The sequence below is a fragment of the Papio anubis genome, chromosome 16 (genome assembly GCF_008728515.1).
Source record: "Papio anubis isolate 15944 chromosome 16, Panubis1.0, whole genome shotgun sequence".
In the NCBI taxonomy this organism is placed as follows: Eukaryota; Metazoa; Chordata; class Mammalia; order Primates; family Cercopithecidae; genus Papio; species Papio anubis.
The window spans coordinates 25,641,221-25,661,885 of NC_044991.1; the positions used below are offsets into that span (position 1 = coordinate 25,641,221).

Consider the following 20,665-nt stretch of genomic DNA (forward strand, 5'->3'; position numbering starts at 1 on the left):
TGACTGGGGAACATCCAGGGGACGCAGGAGGGGACCGGGAGCAAAGTTCCCAGTTGGACAGAGCCGGGTCGGGCCTCGAGGGGCGGGAGCGCTTCCGGCAGGGGTGTCCAAGCGAGTCGTGACCTCTGACCCGCCGGAGAGGTCCCAGGCCCAGGCGCCACTGCCCCCTCGGGTCCTGCAGGCTCTGTTCCCCTCTGCGCAGGCGCGGCCGGCCGCAGTTCCCATGGTGACGGGGGCGCGTCCCCGCCCGAGGCCCCGCCCCCAGCAGGCTAGGCTGCGCGGGGCTGCGGGCTCAGCGGGCAGGTGCCGCGGGCTGCGGGCAGGTGGCGGCGCGGCGCGGGCTGGCGGTGGCTCCACGGTAGGTTGCGCAGCGGCTGTGGGGAATGGGGGCCGGCTGGTCGCCTCCTGTCCCCGGCCGGCGAGGTAGCTGGGGGTGACGGCGGCGGGCGAGGGCCGCCAAGTTTCTGCCCGGCCAAGGCCCCGGGAGAAAAGTTGGCAAAGTTGGCTGGGGAAGAGGCGGGGACCGGGAGGATTTCCCCAGACTCCGGGTCTGCGGGGAGGGAGGATCCCGGTTTGGGAGCCGGGGAATCCGTCTCCCGAGACTTGAGAGTGGATCCCGCGGGAAGATCCCGCATAGGGCAGCCAATGGATCACGTGCCACCCGGTTGGCGACTTGGGAGTCGATCCCTGCAGGGGGTCAGGCGCTGGAGGCCTGGGGTCCCACTGGATCCCCAGTCAGGGGTGACGGCAGAGGGTGATTCAGAACTGGGAGCGAGAGGATCAATCTCCTCCCACGCTAGCCTGAGCCTTGCGAATGGATTCAGAGAGATCCGGTGGCCGGGAGCTGAGGGATCGCTGGAGATCTGGGTTACTCAGCCTGAAGCTGTTAGGGTCTGGACATCTGTGCGGGTTGGAGGCCCCGGAGGTGGACAGTGGGAAGCTAGGGCGGCGAGCGAGATGGAGTCCGGGTCGAGGGGAGCCCGGAGGACGGCGGGGTGGTTCGGGGGGCGTGAGAAGGGCAGCGCGCAGGGCCCCTCGGACGCGGAGGCTCTGGACGCGTCCTCCCGGCCTGGCCTGCGCCCCGCTCCGCTCGTCTTTCCAGGGCGGAGGCGCCCTGAAGAGATTAAGCCTCAGTCCCCCTGTTCCCAGGCAGGCCCGCGTGATCCCCGCCCCGATGGCGGCGCGGCCCACCCGGTCTCACGGGTGGGGCTCCCGGGATGGGAAGCGGCTCGTTGACCCCCACCAGAGCCAGACCTTTTCACGCCCTCCTGGCACACACTTGCCTGGGAGTGGGGGCGCCGCGCCTTAAAACCCTGCTCTTCGTCCAGTCCCGAAGCAGGCGTGTGACCTCCGCCGCGCGATGCCTAGGTGGCCAGGGCTTCCTGCCCGCCGGCACTGAACTTTCTGTAGCCAGGAGCAGCCATTATTTTTTGGAAGGGAAAAGACTGTACCTGTTGCACAAAGAAAAACACTTTCTTTGCACCTGCTTTGTGACCTTGGGCAAAACACTTATCAGAGTCCAGATAGGGACCTTCTGGGCAAAATGAGCTTGGCCTAGGAGGGTCTGCATCCTCCCTCTTCTAGGAGACTGGCAGGATGGATCGGAATGAAGGGTATGAAACAGGTAGGGGCTCTATAAGTATCAGTGCCTCCCTCAGTCTATGGCCTCTCCTTTCCCATGCCCCATCCCCTGTGCTTGCCTTACAGTATCTAAAGATTCCAGAAACCCTACTTGCTGTCTTTGAAACTGCAGGATTAGAGAGCTATTTAGCTTAACCTTTCTTCCAAATGGGTTAATTGCCCCTCTGATCCCCCCTTGCAGAGAGAAGTTCTGAGGTTTGGCTAATGAGTAACCAGGACATTTGGACAAGGCTTCTCCCTTGGCCTGGCTTTCCCTCTGCTAATCCATCAAGGTTTCTGGACAAACATGCGTGTGTACCCCCAGACTCTGGCGCCTCCTTCCTTCCTGTTGCAGCCAGGGACAGTTCCTGAGGAATTTGTACAGACACAAGCCCAGATCTTGGTGGTTCTGGCAGGGGGATCCTTTTAAAGGATTTGCATGCTTGTCAAGGGTGCAATTAACCAAGAGAAGTGCAGAGTTTCAATGCAGTGTCTGGGCATATATTTCAGCTGGGCATATGAACTGGCTGGCTCCATCAACCAGCATGTACTGAGCACCTATGTCAGGAGCACTGTGGAAATGGTGTGGCCTAGCGCAACTCAGGATCTGTCCTCTTAGAGTTATTTTCCAGCTATGGAGCAGTCAGCTTGCCCTGCAGTCTAGTACTGATTCTGGATGTTGGGGATACAGTTCTCACCCTAGGTTCAGAGGCTGGAAGCTGCCCCTACCCCCATGGAGGTCCTGCGGGCTGTTTTTTGTTTATTTGTTTGTTTTGTTTTCTTTTGTTCTTTGAGATGGAGTCTCCCTCTGTAGCCCAGGCTAGAGTGCAATGGCGTTATCTCGGCTCACTGCAACCTCCGCCTCCTGGGTTCAAGCTATTCTCCTGCCTCAGCCTCTGGAGCAGCTGGGATTACAGAGGCCTGCCATTTTGCCTGGCTAATTTTTGTATTTTTAGTAGAGACAGGGTTTCACCATGTTGGCCAGGCTGGTCTCAAACTCCTGACCTCAGGTGATCCTCCCGCCTCGGCCTCCCAAAGTGCTGGGATTACAGGCGTGAGCCACTGCGCCCGGCCTCACAGGGATATTTTATATGTGCATTCATTCATTTATTTATCATTTGTTCCTTCAACAAATATTTCAAGACACTGTATCAAAGATGAGGCTAGCAGCCACATCCTTAAGGGGATATTTTATGCCCTGAAAGTCTTTGTGAACATAGGCACTTGTCTGGAAGGGGAGAACCATGATCATAGGAGGAGGGGCTGATGCCTTTGGCTGTGAGGAGGGATGGGAGTCAGAGAGTTTAGTTTTCTCTATAGCCAGTGGGAAGAGGTTGGTGTTATGGACTGCAGAAGTGGAACAGCTTGTGCAGAAGCCTGGAGGTAGGGGAGTGCCTAGGGTGTTGACTGGAGCCAGGCCAGCCATGCTTAGTGGTTTGGACTTTATTCCTGGGGCGTGGGGTGCTGTGGATCACCGTGAAAGGGTCTCTGCAGGCGAGAGGCAGGGTCAGATGTGTGTTTTGGGAAGCTTGCCCTGGCTGGTGTGGGGAGGCTGGATGATCGGAGGGTCATGCCAGGAGGCTGGGGGCCAGTAAGCAGGCTGCAAAACAAATCCAGGTGAGAGGCCAGGCGCGGTGACTCACGCCTGTAATCCCAACACTTTGGGAGGCCAAGGCGGGCAGATCACGAGGTCAGAAGATCAAGACCATCCTGGCTAACACAGTGAAACCCCATCTCCACTAAAAAGACAGAAACAAAAAATTAGCCAGGCATGGTGGCGGGCGCCTGTAGTTCCAGCTACTCGGGAGGCTGAGGCAGGAGAATGGCGTGAACCTGGGAGGCGGAGCTTGCAGTGAGCCGAGATCGCGCCACTGCACTCCAGCCTGGGCCACAAGAGCGAAACTCCATCTCAAAAAAAAAAAAACACAAAAAAAAATCCAGGCGAGAGACTATGGTGGACTGGACGTAAAGACCAATGGTGTGGAAGGGTGCTCACTGACAACTTTGACATTGATCAGTGTTACATTTAGAGAGCCACTCACTTTGAAGATCCCTTCCTCAAGGTGGGTGTAACAATCTACCTGGGGGAAGGAAACCCCTCAGAGGAGGTGGTATCAGTACTGAATTCAGTTTAGCAAACCTTCTTTAGCACCCTCTGTCTCCCTGTTCAGGGGGAGCCATAAACCATGCCAGTCCTCAAGGACTTCCTGTGGGGAGACGTGGGACATATTATTCCCATTTCACTGATCCTGGCCTCTGTGGCATAGTGAGGTCTTTGCCAGGCAGCAGTGGCAAAGCAGGAATTTGAACTCACTTCCAACTTGCAACTAGTGGATGTTTGGGTTCAGGTTAAGCAGTAGGGAAGCAACAGAGGAAGGTGGGTTTGAGTTGGGTGTAGAAGGGGTAAATCGAAGGAGCCTTCCAGGAGGAGGCAGGGATGGAAGGGAGGGAGCCAGCTGGCCGGGCGCAGTAGCTCATGCCTGTAATTCCAGCACTTTGGGAGGCTGAGGCGGGCAGATCACAAGATCAAGAAATAGAGACCATCCTGGCTAACAAGGTGAAACCCTGTCTCTACTAAAAATATGAAAACAAAAAATTAGCCGGGTGTGGTGTTGGGCGCCTGTAGTCCCAGCTATTTGGGAGGCTGAGGCAGGAGAATGGCGTGAACCCGGGAGGCGGAGCTTGCAGTAAGCCAAGATCGCGCCACTGCACTCTAGCCTGGGCGACAGAGCGAGACTCCGTCTCAAAATAAATCAATAAATAAATAAAAATAAAAATAAAAAAAGAAGGGAGGGAGTGAGTCATCCAGAGATACTCCAGGCAAACCCTGGCCCTGCTCTCTCCTGGCCATGGCCTTGGGCATGGTTGTGGTTTTGAGACTCGACTTCCCTATCTGTAAAAAGGGCTGATGATAGGATACTCCCATTCTCAAAGGGCTGTTACGTGAGTTTGACGAAGCAGTGCATGGACAGGGCTACGCCCGGTATCTATGCTCTGTAAGGGGTGGTGTGATTATTATCACTATAGCCTGTCACCAGGATAAGTTCCAGGTGTGTGGTGCTTGGCTCAACCTGGTGTGTGCATGTGTGTGTTGGGGGGAGAGAGGGAGTGACCCACAGGTGACACTTGAGTCTTAAAGGATGAGTAGGAGGGAGGGCTGGGGACATTCCAGGCAGAAGCAACAGCACTGGCAAAGGCATAGATCGCCTGGAGAACTGCAAGCTAATTGATATACCTAGAATTCAGGGTGTGCTGAATGAATAAAAGACGATAGGCAGCAAAAATTCCTTTTTTACCCCAGACACTCCCTGAATTTCTAAACCTGAAGGCTTTGGCAGGTTTGGGGCAGAGAGGAGGGCAGGAGCATCCCTGTCCAGGAGTTCACACTCCTCCTTCCACTCACCTATCCAGATTATAGTAGTGTGAACCTACACAAGCCATGTCCCCCTGGGACCTCAGTTTCTTCCTCTGTAAAATGGGAGGACTAGGGAGAATGCAGGTAAACACATAGTGCATCAGAGCAGCGCCGTTAAGCCAGAATCTGGGCTAAGCTCTTTTGTTCCCTTTTTTTTTTTTTTTTTTGAGACGGAGTTTTGCTCTTACTGCCCAGGCTGAAGTGCAATGGCACGATCTCGGCTCACTGCAGCGTCTGCCTCCTGGGTTCAAGTGATTCTCCTGTCTCAGCCTCCCAAGTAGCTGGGATTACAGGCATGTACCACCACGCCCGGCTAATTTTGTTATTTTTAGTAGAGATGGGGTTTCTCCATGTTGGTCAGGCTGGTCTCGAACTCCCGACCTAATGTGATCCACCCGACTCGGCCTCCCAAAGTGCTGGGATTATAGGCACCTGGCTTTTTTTTTTTTTTTTTTTTTTTAATATATGTTTTACAACAAACCCAGGTGGTGCTTGTTTTCGAGACCCTGGACTTTGCAGTTCATGAAACTGAGGCTTCAAGAGGTTATTGATTTGCTGCGAGGTCACGCAGCTGGAAAGTGGAAGAGCTGGGATTTGAACCCAAAGCTGTCTGCATCAAAGCCATGCCCTTCCCGCGTCCGTGGCTCCCGACACAAGGAGGGGTGCTTCTGCCTATTCTCACTACTCAAACTGCTGCCATTTAAAAAAAACCTAAGGCCAAGTGCAGTGGCTCCCGTCTGTAAGCCCAGCGCTTTGGGAGGCAGAGATGGGAGGATTGCTTGAGCCCAGGAGTTTGAGACCAGCCTGGGCAACATAGCGAGACTCTGTCTCTGAAAAAACCATTTAAGGCCAGGTGCGGTGGCTTACGCCTGTAATCTCAGCACTTTGGGAGGCCGAGGTGGGTGGATCACCTGAGGTCAGGAGTTTGAGACCAGCCTGGCCAACATGGTGAAACCCCCTCTCTACTAAAAATACAAAAATCAGCCAGGCGTGGTAGCAGGCGCCTGTAATCCCAGCTACTCGGAAGCCTGAGGCAGGAGAATCGCTTGAACCTGGGAGTTGGAGGTTGTGGTGACCTGAGATCATGCCATTGCAATCCAGCCTGGGTGACACAGAAAGACGCTGTCTCAAAAAAAAAACAAATTTTAAAAATTAGCCTGGCGGTCAGGCTGGTGGCTCATACCTGTAATCCCAGCAGCACTTGGGAGTGAGGCAGGCGAACCACCTAAGGTCAGGAGTTCGAGACTAGCCTGATCAACATGGAAAAACCCTGTCTCTACTAAAAATACAAAAAAAAAAAAAAGCCAGGTATGGTAGCACTGCAGCAATCCCAGCTACTTGGGAGGCTAGGGGCAACAGAGTGCTTGAACCTGGGAGGCAGAGGTTGCACAGAGTGAGCCGAGATTGTGCCACTGCACACTCCAGCCTGGGCTGATAGAACAAAAGCAGTCTCAAAAAAAAAAAAAAAAAAAAAACAACAACAAAACTTTGGGAGGAGGCCTAGGTGGGTGGATCAGGGAAGTCGGAGATCGAGACCAGCGGTGAAACCCCGTCTCTACTAAAAATACAAAAAAAAAAAAAAAAAAAAAAAGAATTAGCCAAGAGCACTTGGTGTGAGGTGCCTGTAGTCCCAGCTACTTGGGAGGTGAGGCAGGAGAATGGGCGTGAACCTGGGAGGTGGAGCTTGCAGTGAGCCAAGATTGCGCCACTGCACTCTCCAGCCTGGGCGACAGAGTGAGACTCTGTCTCAAAAAAAAAAAAAAAAAGAAAAACAAATTAGCCTGTCAGTGTATCAGGCTGTGGTCCCAGCTAATTCAGAGGCTGAGACAGGAGGATTGCTTGAGCTCGGGAGTTCGATGCTGCAGTGAGCTTTGATTGCGCCACTGCACTTTAGCCTGAGACAGAGTGAGATCTTGTCTCAAATAAATAAATACATAAATATATAAAAATTTTAAAAATAGAAATTAAAAATAAAAGGAAACTGGTCAAGCACAGTGACTCACACCTGTAATCTCAGCACTTTGGGAGGCTGAGGTGGGAGGATCACTTGAGGTCAGGAGTTTGAGACCAGCATGGCCAACATGGTGAAACCCCATCTCTACTGGAAAAATAAAATAAAATAAAAAAATAAAAGAAATAAAAATCAGCCAGGCGTAATGGCGGGTGCCTGTAATCCCAGCTATTTGGGAGGCTGAGGCATGAGAATCGCTTGAACCTGGGAGGCGGAGGTTGCAGTGAGCTAGATCGTGACACTGCACTCCAGCCTGGGCAACAGAGTGAGACTGTGTCTCAAAAAGTAAAAATAAAAGGAAGCTAACAAACAGTCGAGGCATATATATATATATATACACACACACACACACACACACACATATTTTTTTTCCTTCAATGCAATGAATATTTAATGACCATCTTATGTGGGTAAGGCACTTTACTTGTGAAAAATTCAAAAGATCACCTGCCCTTAGGAATCCTCTGGTCAACTGTACGAGAAGAAGGAAGGGGGCAAGGCAAGATGAGACAAATAAGCAAATAATTATGGACTTGACTTCTGAGCAGAAGCTATCACAGCTACATTTGTTAATTGCTCAGTTAAGTGACCTTTGAAATGTTCTATAGCTTTGTCTCCATTAAGAATATGAAATACGGCTGGGTGCGGTGGCTCACGCCTGTAATCCCAGCACTATGGGGCCCTGAGGCAGGTGGATCATTTGAGGTCAGGAGTTCGAAACCAGCCTGACCAACATGGTGAAACCCCGTCTCTACTAAAAATACAAAAATTAGCTGGGCATGGTGGTGGGCGTCCGTAATCCCAGCTACTCAGGGGGCTGGGGCAGGAGAATAGCTTGAACCTGGGAGGGGGAGGTTGCAGTGAGCCGAGATTGCGCCACTGCACTACAGTCCGGGTGACAGAGTGCGACCCTGTCTCAAAATAAAAAAAAGAATATGAAATACATTTCCAAAGCATGATCTTTGGATGTTTACATCACTGAGTCAGAAATGATAAACACATCAAAATTATTTTGTATTATAAAAATAATGTATAATACACCAAACACTTCCAAATGGCAAAATAATATTCTAGAAAGTAAAAAGTGAGTCTCCTATGCCAGACTCCCAATCCTACTTCTGAGAGAGCCAGCAGCTTCTCCTGACAATCTAGAAACTTTGCACACACACATGCTCTGTTTACTTCCTTCCACACTCCTATCACACTGTGCAAATGATCAAAGTTATCTTTACAACCACTTTGGAGCCAGATGGAAGGAGTTGAATCCTAGCTCTGCCACTTACTGGCTGTGTGACCTTGGGCAGGTGACTTAACTTCTCTGAGCCCATTTTCTTGTAAGTGGGGAGGCAGATGGTATGTGCTCAATATGTGTAGATGCTGTTATGATTATCCTCATTATTACTAGTAGTGGTCATTGTGGAGTTAGTATTATTAATGACTTTCCCCTCTACTCTCAGCTCCTAGAAGGCAGAAACCCTACTTAACCTTCATTGCTGTCTGTATTGTTCCTAACTGGTACTGCCAGACACAGAGTTGGTGCTCAGGACGTAGCCTTGGAGTAAACCAACGAATCCATATATGTAAACATATTCTTTGAACAACAACAGCAACAACAGTAACAATAATAAAATAAAGAGACCGGGTGCGGTTGCTCACACCTGTAATCCCAGCACTTTGGGAGGCCAAGATGGGCAGATCACAAGGTCAAGAGATGGAGACCATCCTGCCCAACATGATGAAACCCCGTCTCTACTAAAAATACAAAAATTAGCTGGGTGTGGTGGTGCGCGCATGTAGTCCCAGCTACTTGGGGGGCTGAGGCAGGAGGACCACTTGAACCTGGCAGGCAGAGGTTGCAGTGAGCCAAGATCACACCACTGCATTCCAGCCTGGCGACAGAGTGAGACTCCGTCTCAAAAAAAAATACATAAATAAAAATAAAATAAAACAAATAATTTCACATGTGAATTAAAAATATATTTGGGTACTTTCCCATTTCAGAATGTGTTGATTTACCTCATTCTTTTTAAAAGCTGAATAAGGCCAGCTGTGGTGGCTCCTGCCTGTAATCCCATCACTTTGGGAGGCCAGGCGGATTACTTGAGGTCAGGGGTTCAAGACCAGCCTGGCCAACATGGTGAAACCCCATCTCTACTAAAAATACAAAAATTAGCTGGGCATGGTGGCACGCACCTCTAATCCCAGCTACTCGGGAGGCGTGAGGCAGGAGAATTGCTTGAACCTGGGAGGCGGATGTTGCAGTGAGCTGAGATCGCACAACTGTACTCCAGCCAGGGTGACAGGGCAAGACTCCGTCTCAAAAAAAAAAAGTAAAAAAAAGCTGAATAATTTCCAGTGCATGAAGGTGCTATGAACTTATTTAACCGATCCCCTCTTGATGGACATTGAGTTGTTTTTTCAGGTTCTTTTTTTTTTTTTTGTTATGACACAGTGCCGCAGTAAACATCCCTGTTGATGTGTCTTTGCATACTTGTCGCAGTAGGCTGGAGGACAGATTCCAGGATGTGAAATTTGGGGGATGAAGGGTGTTTAGAACATTGACCTGACCTGCCCATTTTCCCAGCAGAGTGGCTATACCTTTCACACTCTTACCACAGCTGTGCGAGAGACAGCCTCTTTGTATATTTCAGAGAGAAGGAACAGTGTTTGGCTCTCTCTTGTCTGTGGCCATAGGACATGGCCTCTGGCCTGAGGGAAGGTGAGAGTTCTTGTAAGTGACACAATATTTTATGGCCCTTGGGGTTCTTTTTGTTGTTGTTGTTTTTGTTTTGAGACAGGGTCTTGCTCTTTCATCCAGGCTGGAATGCAGTGGTGCGATCTCAGTTCACTGCAGCCTCGACCTCCTGGGCTCAGGTGGTCCTCCCACCTCAGCCTGCCAAGTAGCTGGGATTACAGGCATGCACCACCATGCCTGGCTAATTTTTTGTATTTTTGTAGAGACGAGATTTTGCCATGTTACCCAGGCTGGTTTCAAACTCCTCAAGCGATCCTCCCACCTGGGAGCCAACACACCCAGCCTGGCCCTTGGGTTTTAATACAAACTGCTGGTTGACTGTGTCTTGGAAGATATTTGCCCATGTACACACAAGTCTTTCTGGACATACGTGGTCCCTGTATTAGTCAGGCTTTTCTGTGATCATACAGTGTAACAAACATCTCCTACATCACAGTGGCCTTTAACAGCAAACATTTGTTTCATGCTCACAAGTCAGCAGGTAGCTTGGCTGACGTTAGCTAGGCTTTGCCAGCAGGGCTGGCCCTAGGCTTTGGATTGGGTTCAGGTCTGCCTCGTGAATCTTCATCCAGATTCACAGGCTGAAGGGTGGCAGCCAGCCAGGGCATGCTCTTCTGTGGTGGACAACAGAAGCCTCCGTTCTGAACTGAGAAGCTGCACTTCTGCTCTCATGCTATAGGCTGAAGCAACTCACATGGCAAGCCTGACATCAATGAGTTGAAGTCTACTCCTCTCATGGAGGCTGAATAAATATTTGCTGAACAATAATAGAACCCGCCACAATTATGTTTCTGATGGGATAGGACCGGTCCTTGCAGGAGTAGAGAGTCTGCCTGGAGGGCATGGGTAAGAATCATGGCTCATGATTTGTGGACAAGTGGTCACAGAGCAGAGGCTCTGGGCAAGGAGACCTGGTTTGAGTTTATAACTAGAGACAGGCAGTTCACCAACTGAGTCTCAGATTCCTTATCTGGAAAATGGGAATATTGTCTTCTCTGGCGAGCTGCTGGGAAGCTCAGAGATATTACTGCATAAGGAGGTGCTTTATACCTATGAGGTGACGTGGGAAATGAGGGATGATTGTCTTGATGATGATTTTTGTGCTGGAGCTGGCTTACAATTCCCTGAGCCATGATACCTGTAGCCAGTAGAGTGAGAGAACGCAGCGACGCCAAGGTGAGACTGGGAGGGATAGGTCTGGGTTTGAATCCCAGCTCTGCCCATTATGGGCCACGTGACCTTTGATCAGCCTCCTCACATTCCTCAGCCTCAGTTTGCCTGTCTGTAAAAGGGACACAGTGTGCTTGTACCCATTAATAAGGACTGTGAAATGCTTGGCATGAGGTAGATGATAACCAGATGGTGGCTGTGAGCATTGGCATGGAGCTGTGGGGGTCCTGATAGGGGCAGAATGAGGAATTCTGCCACCCATTCCCTTGGGAATATTGCAGGGAACCTGGAGCCAGACTGCTTGGATTCAAATTCTAGCCCCACCACTTACCAGCTGTGTGGCCTTATGCAAGGCAGTTAACCACTCTGGGCCTCAGTTTTCTCATCTGTAAGCTGGGAGTAATAATAGAGCCTGACTCATGAGGTTGACAAGCATTAAATGTGTTAACACATAGCACCTGCGAATGAATTCACACGCGCCTTAGCTAGTATTGTTAGGATTACTAGTATTATTATTAGTCTGTGGAGGCCCAGAGAGGTTGCCTCCCTTCCTGGGAGCCACCAGAAGCGGATGCGTTTTGGGGCCCTGCTTCTGAGGCGGTGGGGTTTCCCCCTGTAGCTAATATGGGTCACCCCTTGAGGATGGCCAGGGTGCCTTTACCAACCACGCAGCCCTCCTGAGTCCTGAAGCAGCCCTGATCCAGCCAGGGAAGAGTCACGGGGTGCTCTGATCTAAGAACTACTCACATGGCGCCACTATGGACGCACACAGCAGGCTTCTGGGAGCCCAGATTTATGAGTATCCGCAGGGCTCACTGAGATAGCTGCAGGGTTACAGGCCACTCACCCTCTCCTTCAGTTGTTCACTCCATAAAAATGTATCATGTATTGGGAGGCCAAGGCAGGCGGATCACCTGAGGTCAGGAGTTTGAGACCAGCCTGCCCAACATGGCGAAACCTGATCTCTATTAAACATACAAAAAATTAGCCGGGCTTGGTGGCGGGCACCTGTAATCCCAGCTACTTGGGAAGCTGAGGCAGGAGGAGAATCACTTTAACCTGGGAGGCGAAGCTTGCTGTGAGCCAAGATCATGCCACTGCACTCCAGCCTGGGCAACAGGAGTGAAACTCCATCTCAAAAATAAAAAAATAAGAAAAAAAAAAAAAAAAAAAAAAGGGCGGGCGCGGTGGCTCACGCCTGTAATCCCAGCACTTTGGGAGGCCGAGGCGGGTGGATCACGAGGTCAGGAGATCGAGACCATCCTGGCTAACAACACGGTGAAACACTGTCTCTACTAAAAATACAAAAAATTAGTCGGGCAGGCGCCTGTGGTCCCAGCTACTCGGGAGGCTGAGGCAGGAGAATGGTGTGAACCCGGGAGGCGGAGCTTGCATGAGCCGAGATCACGCCACTGCGCTCCAGCCTGGGTGATAGAGCGAGACTCCGTCTCAAAAAAAAAAAGAAAAAAGAAGTTTGCAGGAGATAACTGAGGCTGTCTCTCATCTTTATGCAGATCCTGCTTTTGGTAATAATAATGTTATCTGTAGTAAAACAAAAATAGGACTGGACACGGTGACTCACACCTGTAATCCCAGCACTTTGGGAGGCCTAGGCAGGTGGATCACTTGAGGTCAGGATTTTGAGACCAGCCTGGCCAACATGGTAAAACTCTGTCTCTACTAAAAATACAAAAATTAGCTAGGCATAGTGGTGCATGCCTATAGTCCTAGCTACTTGGGAGGCTGAAGCAGGAGAATTGCTTGAACCTGGGAGACAGAGATTGCAGTGAGCTGAGATTGTGCCACTGCACTCCAGCCTGGGAGACAGAGGGAGACTCTGTCTCAACAAAAAACAAAAAACAGCAAAAAAAAAAAAAAAAAAAAAAAAAACCCACAAAACCCAAAAATAACAAGTGAATAATAACTCTGTCCTAGGCTCTGTGCTCATCATTTTCCTATGTACTTTTCTTTTTTTTATTTATTTTTCTTGAGACAGGGTATTCTGTCACCCAGGCTGGAGTCCAGTGGCGCTATCACAGCTCACTGCAGCTTCCATTTCCCAGGCTCAAGTGATTCTCTCTCCTCAGTCTTCTGAGTAGCCGGGACCACAGGAATGTGCCACCATGTCAAACTAATTAAAATTTTTTTTTGTAGAGACAGGATCTTGCTATGTTGCCTGGGCTAGTCTTGAACTCCTAGTCTCAAGTGATTCTTCTACCTCAGCCTCCCAAAGTGCTGGGATTACAGGTGTGAGCCACCATGCCCTACCCCTATACACTGTTGTATTTGATTCTTGTGACTCCATTTTACAGTGAGGAAACTGAGGCTCGGAGAGGGAGTCATTTGCCCAGGGCCGTACTACTGGGAATGGGGAATATGGATACATGTAGCCTGACTCCAGCCGCCATGCTCTGAATCCCTCCTGCTGTTGCCCCTCTGGTGGTGAAGCAGGATGGGCAGAGCCGAAAAATCCTAGTGTTAGATCCTGTTCCCACATGTTGATGCAGTGTGGCTTTGCACTTGTGATTTCACCTCCCTGAGCCTCAGTTCTTCTGCAGAAAGAAGATGACAAAATTTCTTCCGTGAGGTCACTGTAAGATTAGATACAGCAACCATTTATAAAGTCTCTGGCACATAGTAGGCTCTTTAAAAAAAAAAAAAGGGAGACCTCGGCTGGGCACGGTGGCTCACACCTGTAATCCCAGCACTTTGGGAGGCTGAGGCAGACAGATCACCTAAGGTCAGGAGTTTGAGACTAGCCTGGCCAATGTGGTGAAATCCTGTATCTACTAAAAATACAAAAATTAGCCAGGCACGGTGGCACACACTTGTAATACCAGCTACTCAGGAGGTTGAAGCAGGAGAATTGCTTCAATCCGGGAGGCCGAGGTTGCAGTGAACTGAGATCACACCAATGCACACCAGCCTGGGTGACGAGAGTGAAACTCCGTTTCAAAAAAAAAAAAAAAAGGGAGACCTCCCCCATAAAAAGATGAGCTTAGGCCAGACACATTAGCTCACACTTGTAATCCCAGCACTTTGGGAGGCCAAGGCAGGCGGATCACTAGATCAGGAGTTTGAGACCAGCATGGCCAACATGGTGAAACCCTGTCTCTGCTAAAAATACAAAAAGTTAGCCGGGCGTCGTGGCAGGTGCCTGTAATCCCAGCTACTCGGGAGACTGAGGCAGGAGAATCGCTTGAACCCGCGAGGTGGAGGTTGCAGTGAGCCAAGATCATGCCGTTGCTCTCCGGCTTGGGCAACAAGAGTGAAACCCCATCTCAAAAAAAAAAAAAAAAAAGGATGAACTTAAGGTTTTAAAAAATGTGTGTAAGTTGTCCCAAAGAATTATTTTATAAATCATAATGTAAATCTTCCTTGTTTGTTGTAGTAGCAGAAGTAGCAACAATGGCAGTAATAAAAGTAAAAACTAACATTGATTCACTGCTTCTTATAAGCCAGTTGCTCTGACATAGACTCTGTGTGTTATTTTATAGGATCCTCATAATAACCTGTGAAGAAAGATGGTAGTGTTATTCCCATTTTACAGATGAGGAAACTGAGGCTCCAAGAGGTGAAATGCCTTGCTTTCCAGCTAGTGGCAGGCAGGGAGGACTAGAGCCTTGTTATTAATACATGAGAATCTCATTCCAGTGCAATACCCCTGCCTGTTGGAGAAACAGCTGTATTTTCACAGGCACCAGGTCAGGGCTGAGGCTCCCAGCTGACTTTGTGTTGATATTTCTTTTCTTTTTGTTTTGCTTCCTCAGCGGGGAAAGCCTTTTCTGGGGAGTCCTGTTTACTGATGGCTTAGCGAGCACTGCCGAGGGAAGGAGATTTTGGGTCTGCAGGGCCTCCCTGCAGAAGGGGAGCCCAGCGGGTGCATTGGGTGCACCGAGGTCACTGTGCACTCACACCGCCCGGCCTGTCGGGACTTGAAGCCTGGGTCTTGGCCTTGCCCAGTGCCCTGGGCAGGGCTGGGGAGTAACTTGGTTAGGGAACTCCCAGTGCCCTTTGGCCTGGGAAGCTGCCCAAGTTTGTCTTTCCCTTTCATTTTAGGCCCCAGCACTGGAAAGCGCTTGTCTTTGTTTTTCGAATGATTGCTTACCTGCCTACCTGGGACTGTGCTTACCACGTGAAGAGGTTCTAGGCCGTGAGAGAGAATACAGAGTGTATTAAAATGAGTCCTAGACTGGGTATGGTGGCTCATGCCTGTAATCTTAGTGCTTTGGGAGGCCGAGGTGGGAGGATTGTTTGAGCCCAGGAGTTTGAGACCAGCCTGGGCAACAGAGTGAGACCCTGTCTCTACAAAAAATTAATTAACCAGGTGTGGTGGTGCACACCTGTAGTCTCAACTGCTCAGGAGGCTGAGGCATGAGGATAGCTTGAGCCAGGGAGGTTGAGGCTGCAGTGTGCTGTGACGGTGCCACTGCACTGCAGCCTGGGTGACAGAGCAAAAGCCTGTTGCAAATGAATGAATGAATGAATGAATGAATGAATGAATGGGTTCTAGGCCTGAAGTCAGGCCTTCTGAGTTTTAGTCCAGCTTCTCTGCTGTGTGTTCCTGGGTATACCCCTTCCCCTCTCTGGAGGACAAGGAACTGGATAGGTAGATTCTAGAGCCTCTTATTTCTGCCATACATTCTGGGAAGAATTAAAACCAGCCTTTTGAAAGACAGGACCTAGAAAAACCACAATTTGCTGACAGGGCCTACTGTGTGCCAAGTCCCTTGTTAGGGAGATATACTATGTTAGGTGCCTTCTTGTCAAATCCTTGGAATGACTCAGGCAGTTTGGTATCACCAGCCCCCTTTACAGTTGAGGAAATGGAGGCTCAGAGAGGTAAAGGCCTCGTCAATGTCATAAGCTTGGGGTAAGAGGTGGCAGAGCCTGTGTTGGAACTCAGGTCTTCCTCCTGCAAAGCTCTGACTCCATCAGCAATACCTTTTCTCCCATCAGAAGTTCTACTGCCAGGTGTCCTTTCTTGGGATAGTTGATCATTTTCTTCTTTGTTATTTGTTGAGCACCTACTGTTTACCAAGGCCTGGGCTGGGCCTTGGGCCTCAGAGCTGCCTGGGGCCTGGCCTCCTCCCTCAAGGAGGACAGAGAAGAGGAGGCAGAGAGCAGCAGGCCTAGGGCTCTGATCCCAGCCTTGGCCCCATTGTCCCCCAGGCTTGAAGCAAAACCGTTTTCCTTGACACACTTAAGACTTGGATGAGACAGGACGCTTTGGCAACCAGCAGACCACCTTCTTCTTGGAGCGGCGAGGTGCCTGGTTACTGTCAGATTTAACTCGAGAAAGGCAGTGGCAATGCTTCCAAGTCCTGTCTTGATGCAGATGTCCTAATCACAGCCCCTCTGGCTTCCTTTCCTTTAGTTCATTAAAAGGTAGGGAAAAGGGGTGGCGGGGCAGCGGAGAAGGCAGCAAAAAGCATGGAGGAATTTTTGGAATGCCCAGAATGCTGGCTGACCTAGCAGAGCAGGTGTGAGCCATCTCCCCTGGCTTTGGTTAGAGTCTGTTGGGCATGCCTGGAGGCTCTCTGGGTGCCATCCAGTTCCTGTCCTTGAGGCCCGAGTCACCCCGGGAAGGTGGCTCTCCTGTGACTCCAGCTGCAGCCTATAGTAGAAGATGCCGCCTGGGTCCGGAGCCATGCAGCCTGCAGTCTTGTCCTGGCTCTGTTTTCTCCCCAGCCATGGGAATGGTTTCCTGTGTCCGCCCCAGCATCCGCACCCATGGAATGGGGGTGCTGATGTCTGTTTTTTAGCCTGGCTGGGAGCTCTTAGCAGGGTCACATGGTGAACACTGGGACAAATGGAGTGTCCATGCAATTCTATTTGGGTAGGTGGTGATGTTAAGTAAAGCCCCTACTGTGTGCATGGAGCTGTCTGGAGTACTGAGACATTCCCAGACTTTTATTGATTACATAGTCTTATCATTTGGGGGACCCGTCTGTTTACTTGGCCTCCCCTCCACACCATGCATGTATTGGCATGAGATGACTCTCTTCTTATTTTCCAAATTGATAATTTTTATGCTCTTTTTATCCTTATTATGCAGCAATACATTTTTATTGTTTTATTGTTTTGCTTTGTGTTGTTTTGTTTTGTTTTGTTGAGACAGGGCCTTGCCCTGTCACCCAGGCAGGAGTGCAGTGGTGCAATCATGGCTCACTGCAGCCTTGACCTCCCAGACTCAGACGATACTCCCACCTCAGCCTCCCGAGTAGCTGGGACTACAGGTGTGTGCCACCATGCTGGCTAATTTTTAAAATTTTTTTTGCAGAGACAGACTCTCCTATTGTTGCCCAGGTTGGTCTTGAACTCCTGGACTCAAGAGATCTGCCCACCTCAGCCTCCCAAAGTGCTGGCACTGCAAGTGTGAGCCACGGTGCCCGGCCTCATTTTTATTGTTGAACATTTCAAAATGTAATTGTCCCTTGGTATACTCAGGGGATTGGTTCCAGATCTCCCTCGGATACCCAAATCTGAGCATGCTCAAGTCCTTTCTATAAAATGGTGTAGTATTTGCATATAACCTACACATATCTTCCCAACTACTTTAAATCATCTCTAGATTACTTATGATACCTCATCCAATGTAAGAAATATTATACTGTATTATTTATGGAATAATGACAATAAAAACCTCTGTACATGTTCATTACAGACGCAGCCATCCATTTTTTAAAAACAATATTTTTCATCCAAGCTTGGTTGAATCCATGGATGTGAAATGCACAGATACCGAGGGCTGGCTGTACAGATAAACAAAAAGGAGATAAAACTCATAATCCCACATTCTAAAGATAACTGGCGCTAATATTCTGGGCTCTGATTTAGACGCGTTCATCACACCCTGCATACATACATATTGATTGAGATTTCAGCTCTTTGTCTTGGGGCACATGTAGAATGTGGGCTTTATACTGAGGTGGCTTATATTCCAGCCCTGGCTCTGTAACCGCTTGGCTGTGTGACAGAAGGGAGATCACTACCTAATATGAACTTCGGTTTCTGCTCTGTAAAACTCGGTTGCTGTGAGGATTACATGAGTTAAGGTCTGTGCACTCTTCAGAGAGGGGCCCCTTCTATGGATACTGTAATTGATAACTGGTGGATTTACAGAACAGGCTTCAGAGAAGACCCCCTCCCCCAGGCATGGCCCAGGGGTGCTTTCTTTAGCTCCCGAGGTGGGAGCTGCTCAGAACGGGGGCTTGGGCCAGGGAGTTTGACTCACACAAAGCACTCTGGGCAAACTCTCAAACCAGTCCTGATCTTTATCACTTCGGGATGCTTCCTGTCCCTGCCGAGGCCTGGGCATTGTCCAAGTTAAAGCCACCGGATGGTCCCAGCAGGCCGGGAGGTGGCCCCTGTAAAATGAGCTCACCAAGAACCCTTCCGCCTCCCCAGCTGACTCCAGCAGCGGCTTCTGGAGGACAGGCTCGAGACACCGGGGGAGAAGGAGAAGGTTGGCCCGCTACCTCCAAGAAGGCCTGAAAGCCGTGATGTCACCTGGACACTGCAGGATCCCAGAAGGCCACAGAGAGGAAAGGGCTGGGGGGGCCATAGGGCAGGGCAGGTCATGGAGCCTGGTTTTCAGAGGGGAGTTTGGGGTTGGAGACGTCTGTAGGGAAGTGAAGCTGCGCTGTTCTAGCTCTGTGAATTTGAATCAATACATGATACAACCTGGGCCATCTTTGGTTTCCATCTCTATGAAATGAGGCTAATGGTAGGGTTTACCTAATAGAGTAGATGTGCCTTTATCATGTAAAGGCTCCTAGCACAGCCAGGCACACGGTTGGTGCCTCTTCCTCCTTCTCATCGTCATCATCATCTAGTACAGGGGTCCAATCTTTTGGCTTCCCTGGGCCACATTGGAAGAAGAAAAATTGTCTTGGGCCACACATAAAGTACACTAACACTATCAATAGTTGATGATAGACTTAAAAAAAAAACAAAACTGAAAAAATCTCTTAACATTTTAAGAAAGTTTATGAATTTGTATTGGGCTGCATTTAAAGCCGTCCTGCAGCCCGAGGGCCATGGTTTAGACAAGCTTGATCTAGTATATTTACAACAACATGAACCATACAGACTGAGCCAGACCCTGTGCTAACCATTTGCTATGCACTGTCTCACTCAATCATCGTAATTAACTGTAGCCGCTGTTATTTATTTATTTATTTTGAGACGGAGTCTCACTCTTGTTGCCCAGGCTGGAGTGCAGTGGTGGGATCTTGGCTCACTGCATTCTCTGCCTCCGGGATTCAAGTGATTCTCCTGCTTCAGCTTCCCGAGTAGCTGGGACTACAGGCACGTGCCACCACGCCTAGCTAATTTTGTATTTTTAGTAGAGACAGGGTTTCACCATGTTGGTCAGGCTGGCCTCAAACTCCTGACCTCAAGTGATCCACCCGCCTTGGCCTCCCTTAGTGCTGGCGTGAGCCACCACGCCCAGCCAGCCGCTGTCATTAATACTACTATCTAGCTGTCAGATTCCCCATGGGAAGTGATCAATGAAGGACAGCCATAGTGGTTATTCCTGTTTTTGCTGGTGCCACCCGGAGCTGTCTGTGTGAGCTCCCTTGCCAACCCAATATCCACAAATTGGGGCATCTACCCCTTTTGTGGAAGGGAGTCTTCTACTGGGGCTGTTCTTGAGAAAAACTCCTTGTTTTTCTTGTTCGTGACGCCTCAATGCCATGCCAGGTTGCCTTTAGTTTGTGAACCTCTGAGCCCGGTTTGTCTGTTTCAGTTTCCCTGAAGGATGGCTGCTGAATCTTGGGGTTATCCCCTGGGTTCCCCAGTGTGAATGTTGTACCCACAACATGGTACATTCCCAGTGTCTCTCAAATTTGAGGGTGATCCATCTGGCTGCTGTGGGATGTGGTCCTGAATTTGCAGCCAGAAATTGGTATTTTTGGGGGGTGGGTATTGGTATTTTTTGTGGATCATGAAGGAAAGAGTTTGGTGGCTTTTAGGTAGAGGGTTGGGGGGGTACCTGGGCTTCCCCTGTGCTGCTGGCCTGGGTTGTGGCCTGAGTGCCTCCTCAAAAAGGCTGGAATTCTTAACGTGCCACTGTTTCCAGAGAGGTTTCTTTAGCAGTGCTCCCAAAGGAAGCATGAACCTGGGGGATTTCATATTCCAGGGTGTGTCTCGTGGGAGGGGACTGAGGGAGGGTAGGTGCCTGGAACAGGCTAGGGTCCCAGCTGGTGACTCAGTTTCCCTTCTACCTGGTCAGGGCTTTGAAGTCCAAGATCATGCTTGAGAGAGATGGGAACCTGTAAATATAACCCTTTCTGTGGTGTTTATTCCTAAAACAATATAGGATCATTGTAGAACGTGGAGGAAAAATAGGTAGTAGGCAGGCAGGCAAACATGCAAAATGTTATCACCCAGACAGATATTACAGTGGTTAACAACAACTAAAATAATCATCATAAACATGGTTAATGATTACTGAACACTTGCTACATGTTTTACATGGTTTACCTTATTTCACTGCTCAGAAAACAGTGCTCATGAGAGATCTGCATTCAGGACCCTGTGCTTATAAGCATATGGTCAGAACCACCCATTCAGTCTTCTGTCTACCATCTAGCTGCTTTCCATGCATTCTTCCATCCATTCCTCCATTTTGCATTCATCCATCCACCTACCCATTCATCCACTCATGCATCCATCCATCCATCCA

The 20,665-nt window shown here is 49.7% G+C and overlaps 1 protein-coding gene across 1 annotated transcript in view; it reads left to right on the forward strand.

Annotated features, from left to right (window-relative positions):
- Positions 1-302: 302 nt before the first annotated feature.
- The window catches only part of KIAA1671 (KIAA1671 ortholog), a 252,553-nt gene continuing 232,190 nt past the window's right edge, over positions 303-20,665 (forward strand). The window contains exon 1 of the mRNA XM_009216959.3: positions 303-358. The gene's annotated coding sequence lies outside the window, so the exon portion shown is untranslated. The remainder of the gene's footprint in view (positions 359-20,665) is intronic.